The sequence below is a fragment of the Nannospalax galili genome, unplaced genomic scaffold (genome assembly GCF_000622305.1).
Source record: "Nannospalax galili isolate Female #2095 unplaced genomic scaffold, S.galili_v1.0 scaffold639, whole genome shotgun sequence".
Taxonomy (NCBI): domain Eukaryota; kingdom Metazoa; phylum Chordata; class Mammalia; order Rodentia; family Spalacidae; genus Nannospalax; species Nannospalax galili.
In genome coordinates, this window is record NW_008344644.1 from 2594555 (window position 1) to 2601392 (window position 6838).

Genomic DNA, 6838 nt, shown 5'->3' on the forward strand with positions numbered 1-6838 from the left:
ATAATGAAGTGAACAATATCTCACTTGGACCCCATATTAAAAAAAAAAAAAAGACCCCTAACACTGCCATAGCAACAACTCCACCACCCTTATCATCTGATCATCTAGTGTGTGTGTGTGTGTGTGTGTGTGTGTGTGTGTGTGCGTTGAGACTGGCAGACTGAGAACTTTCCAACTACAATTCCTCGGGCTTCAGCTCAGGATGGTAACCATTGCTCCACTACACAGTTCAATGGAATTGCCACTCTTCATCCGTGCACCTTGACTCAGTGGTATTATGCAGCTGCAACTCAGCTTGACTCTGACCCTGTGTCTCAGCTCTGTATGTCTCCAACAGCTCTCTCAATGGGTTTATTAATGTCTTATTGCTCACTTTTAAATTATCTTTTGTAATTCAGTGACTTGTGCCCAGGTGGTATGCTTCAGCTGTCACAGGAACTATTTATTTTAGTTTAGGCACTTTTGAGTATATTCCAAAGGCCAAATACCATCCAAAAAATACTAAGTATTAAGTGTTGAATACTTTATATTTTAGATAATTTGAAAACCATCTAGTTCTGAAACGAATAATTTAAAGAAATCAAAAGTTATCTGGAAGTGATACTGAGATGGAACAGATGAGCCCTAGGAATGAGCCTCTATTAGGAGCTCTGCTAGGAGAATTCTAATACAATTTTGTACTTCAGGGAGCCAATATTTAGACTGATCAAATTAACCCTATTTCAGTACTGACTCTAAGAAGCCCATCATCTGCCTTCCCAGGTGACTCTCATTCTATCATCCTATGAGATAAGGCACCAGTTACATCTTATGTTGTTTATCATTATAATCAGTTTTACATGCATTGTTCCAACTCTTTTGCCATTTATTTTTCTCTCTTTATATTTGCTTAGTAAACTCCCCAATGCTATTATTCCTAACACTTTAAATGTCCTGGCTAATAAATCTGTTCTTCCAGATGTTCAGTCTATATCCAGCTGTTTTCCTTATAACCCAAATCCAGTTGATTTGCAAATTCTGTCAGTTCAAAAATAGGTCCAGAATCAAGCTATTTTTCATCATCTTCATGACTCTTTCTTTCTCTCTAGTCCAAGAAAACTTCACCTTTTATACAGAATTGTCCTACTGTCTCCTAACTGGTCTCCCTTGTCAGTCACTCCTTACTGTCAAGTCCCTCCAGTCAATTCTCAATACAAAAGCCAAAGGATTCACTCTAAACTTAAATTACTCTCTACTTAAAGCACAATCCGATCTGAGTAGAAATGTCTATTACTCTGCCTGTTTCAGTGGCATCTTGTGGTACCTTCCTTATTTCCCACTCCGGTGCAGCCTACCACTCTCCTTGTAATTCTTAGTTCATCCTGGCCGTTTCTGTTGGAGACTGGGCTGAGCCTAGAATGGAAGCTTGCTTATTCAGGTTTGGTTTGATATTTAACTCAGGGAGCTCTTTACTGTCTATTGGATGTAGATTTTAATTATCTTGATAACAAATATAGATTTTTTTCATTTTTCAGACAAGGTCTCAAGCAGGCTGGCTGACACCCAACTTTCCATGTAGCTGAGAATGGACTTGAACTCCTGAACCTCCTATCTGTGCCTCACAAGTGCTAGGATTGCAGACATGTACTGCTGTGCCTAGCTAGATATCCCACTTTCTTTCCCCTGGTTTCTCCTGTATTTCACTTACACTGTATAATCTTGTTTTTCTTGCTGATTGTCTTTGTCTCTTCATGATAATAGAGGCTCTATTACGTTGTTTTCCCCTTAAGTCCATTGATGTCCCCATAGCTAGAAGCTTCAACATAATTTGTGCTTTATATATGTTTGTCAGACATATGGAAGTTCCATATTGATTTGGCTTTTACTTTCTTAGAATTAAGGTATTTATTTAGGAAAAAATGCACATTTGACTTTTATCCATTATAATCAGAAATAATTTGGAATCTGAAGTCAAAAGACCTTGTGTTTGCTTTTTTAGTCTACAAGCTACAAGTTGCATCTATTAGAATTATAAAAATGCCCCTTTCATGGTGTAGTTATTTTGACGTAGTTCTAAAAAGTGTTTTTTGTAGTTCCTGGCACCCTTACTAATGTTTCTATTAAAGATATCATGGTGGGTGGGGAAAATGTGCTGTAAATCCTATATGGTATGTCTCATGTCTCATTAAGTTTTCTTACCCATATGTAAGACATGAAATGCCTCTGGGGAACACAAATACCTGCACTCTTACAGACTCAAGGAAAGAGTGACTAGGTTGATGTTGGACGAGAGATTGTGTCACAGGACGTGCATACTGGACATGTCTCACTCTATTTGCAGTTACTCAGACTCACCAGCATTCGCTAGAATGTAAGGAAAGGATACTGTATATTCTGATGAAAGGAACGGGTGGGCTTAAAAGATATCAAACGTAATGATGCTATAATCGTGTTCTAAAACGTCTCTGAAAGCATGGGAAGTTTAGGGAGGGACGGTCACTAAAGGCAATTCCTAGCTCCAGGGATCCCCAGAGACCTTCAGGGTGTGCAAGTTCCATCTGGGTGTGGGCCTGTGACTCAGGCTGAATCACTCACCACTGTTTGACTAGTCCAACTGTTTCCATTTCCAAGGCTGTAGGAACCTTCTTGGTCTCCAGGTTGTCAAAGCAGTCATTTTCTATGCTTTTAAAATTGGAGAAGTGAGTTCTGCCTTAAGAAGGAAAAAATAATTCTGCACTGTTTAGACTTATGAATCAAGCAGGAGGCCAATCCTCAATGACACAAAGGGGGAAAAATTACTTGAACTCTCCATTTAGAAAGCACTGTCACTCTGAGACTCTTGATATTGTAACCTGAAGAAAAAGAAAAGGGAAAAAAGTAAAGCACAGTAAAATGGTAACATTTCAAAAATACCTTTGCTCACTATTTAAGAGTTGAAAAGAAATTAGTTGCTTGTAACTTTAGAGATATTCAGGATTATTAGTGTTGGTAAATACATTTGAATGGTACCAAGTTATTGGGGAAAGTATATTTTATTTCTATTTATCAACTATTTTGAAAGGCAGTATGTGGTAAAGTATTCAAAGTTCTAGAGATGAGTTAGATCAGACACTGGCTTATTTCCCAGAAAATGCAATATTCTATACAGGAGAGCAGCACAATTGGTTTCTTATGCTACCCATTCAGGTGTCTTGTGGTTAGTGGAAATTTAAACCAGATATTCAAAAAGAAATATATTTATAATGTAAAGAACTAAGACTAATACCAACTGTAGCTGAATAATATTCTGGGGTATAAGAACTTTGAAAGCATGAAATATATGATTTTCAGAGAATGTGTGGAAATAAATCAAAAGTAATGTTGACAGTTTTAGAGAATTAGATCACATAGAGTAAGTTAACAGAAGGATCAATTTTATCTCTACATACAACCTAATCAAATAATCCTTCACTAAATTCAGGGTTAACCAGATTATAGGAATGCTGGTCACTGTTCTAGGTATAAAAATGTCCTTTATATACCCTGAGAAAGAATACTTGAATAAAGTGCCTGTTAGCCAAATTCACAACTAGCCTGATAATCAAGACTTACTGAGAAGTCAATATAAATGTTCAAAGTTAATTGGACAGGAATACTTCCTTATTAATATTCAAATATTTAGATCAAATGTACAGTCTTCTATCTTTAAATGAATTCAAACAGGAAATGTAATAATAGTAGTCGCAAAGTTGTTACCAGAAGAGTGAAGTACTGTATCTTGATAATATAATAATAATAATTATTGTTATTTATTTTGGTTCTTGGCTTCATAGCACAGATTCTTAAAGTGCTTTGCATTATCAGGGGCCACTTGAGGCTTGTCAAACATTTTTTAATTTACAATTATTTTGGGGATACTCTTGAATCTTTAGCAGCTGACAGACCAAGATAGTGGTCAACCCACAATAAAGATGACTTGTCACAAAAATAATTTCTTACATCACATTGAAATATTTTTGTTAACATAGTGGAAATACTAATTATCTGAATCTAGACTCATTGAACTTTACACATCGATAAAAAATTACAAGTTTTTAACTATACAGATTTTTCAGGAACGCAAATACAGAATAAATGAAGTTGTACATTTATTTAAGTATTTACTTACTTGTTTTTATGGTCTATGAATACATTACAACCATTAATCTTTTTTAAACCAGAATTTGGTCTACCATTCTCTTTCTTGTTCTTCCTCAGAACAACTATTTTGTTATGAAGAGTGATGGAACCCTGACCCAAGTTTAAGAATATTTTCTGTAAGGCTTAGAAAAGAGATATCATAAACTGGGTGCTCCAGGCCTCCTTTTCCTGATTTTGCTAAGGACCTCCCAAGGAGAAGTAATCACAAACTCATCCTTAACATCTTAGCCTAAGGGGAAAGAAAGTAATTTAGAAACTGTAGATAGTCCAAACACAGAGCAAAGCTTGTAACTCCTTTGTTCTTCCCTGTGATAGCTTTCCACACAATAGTCTGTTTTGTCTCTCAGAGGTGAGAAAGAGTGGCCCAGCTTGGCTGCTGCTGACAAAGCCAACACAGTCGTTTACCAGAACTTCTGTGGTTGTTTTGTAAAATAGTGAGGAAAAGTTTTCTCATAATAGGAAAAGATCTAACTTTTGCAATCTAATAATTATTATAGATTTTACAAGTACATTTATTGCTACTATGTTATCAATGAACATTTTATGTCTTTGTAGGAACATAACATGCTTTTTATTATTCTACAAACTACTATGTCAGAAAAACAATATGCTGGTATATATCAATGTGCTGAACATTATGTTTGACAGAATATTTACAAAATGTCCACTAAAAATTCACTGGCGATCAGTCCTCTGTAACTATTTATTTGATTATAGTTTCTCCTCATGTCTACTTATAATCTGTCCAGCTTCATTTGCTTTGGTTTTCAGCAAAAGAGTATGTAACATCACACATACACATATAAACTGACACATACACACACATATACTAGAAAATGTTCTAGGAATGGTCGGTAATGTGTACATTTCACGCATTATATGAATATGGCTTTCTAGAACTATGCTGCCTGCAGTGCAGTTCTTGGAATATAGAACGTTAACAGCAGTGACGTCATCAGAAATTTGTTTGAACTGATGAGACCCAGCCTCCAAAATCAGAATTATCATTTTATTAGTTTTACCATATGGTTTTTATTTATTTATTTATTTATTTGACCTGAAACTCACTATGTAGACCGGGCTGGCCTTGAACTCACAGAGATCCTCCTGCCTCTGCCTCCCGTGTGCTGGGATTAAAGACATGCACCACCATGCCCGGCACCATATGGTTTTTATGTGTACGAACTTGAGAATCAGAGATTGTGAACAAGGACCAACAAACCTTCTGTAAACAGCCTAAGTGAACATTTTAGGCTCCTCAAGCCAGTCTGTCAGAACTGCTCAACCCTGAAATTGCCCTGAAAAGGAACAATAGATAATTTGTAAACAAATAAGCATATCTATGTTCCAGAATACTTTCATACATTGAAATTTAATTTTTACATGCATTGCAAACTTTTCTTTCTGTGTTCTCACTTCACAATTTAACAATGTAGGAGTTCTCCCCTCATTGGGAACTGGCTGCCATATTGTGTGCTGTCATTGCTGACCATTGAACTATAGCACAGTTATCATCTGGAAGGTGATACATAGACTGTAGAATATTTCAGAGGCTGTGAGTTGAAATACAAGTAAAAAGAATCTAATTTCAAACATCTGAAGATGATATAAAGACAAAATAATAATGAAAAGTTGTGGAGTTATTACGCCAACATTACAATTACCTGAAAAAAAGGCCTGATTCTTTAAGTTTTTAAGAATGGGCCCCAACCTGGAGGACACTTGTTCCCCCGGATATCTCTTGGAACATTCTGTCTCCTGGAAATGTGCTGATGGAATTTTCTGGAACTCTGTTTCTGGAACTGTGTCCCTGAGTAAGGCCCCATCCAGAGTTTTATTCAAAATAGTTTCTCCAGCTTCAGTTGGAAAGTAAAAATATGCCTCGACACTAGAGTATCTCATTCATCTAGGGTTAATCATTTTTCCAGCTTTCATTGTGTGCAATGGGGAGGGGTAGGGTGTGATTGCTTGCTTTCAGCCCTTTGATACGCTCATTCTGAAGCATACCCTCATTCATTCATTGTCTTTTTGGATGGAATACCAAATTGAGATTGCCAAGGAAATGAGATCAGGTGTGCATGCCACAAGATGCAAAAGCACATGGTTTTGCTGGAGTTAATTATAAGTCATTAGTCCAGATTATGTCCATTTTATAAAAACTCTTCCTACAAAAGGTCAATCATGTAAAGAAAAGAGAATATCCTTTATTTTATATATACATAAAGCATGCCTGCACTATATGCTTATTACAAAGACTATTGAAAGTATGAAGGAAAAGTTTAACTATGTACATGATTTTCCTCACAAGTATACATGGTTCAACTCAACCTATTTCCTACAAAATATCTTATACTCATATAAACATTGGCACAGTTCCAATTTTATATTCTAATTTCTCAGAATGCTGTTGGAATACCTTTGTATGTGTTATGAAACGGACTTTTAAAAAACACGAATTTTTTAATGACAGGTTATATTCTAAAATAACTGTATTCTAAAATAACAGTATGTCACATTTTATAGCCATCAGTACTTTTATTTTATTTATTATTTTTATTTTTTATGTGTATGTGTGTATTGCCTGTGTATACAAGTGCATCTGTGTCTTGTACTCCCTGTGGAGGTCAGAAAAGTGCATCTGATTCCCCTGGAACTGGAGTTACAGACAGTTGCTAGCTGC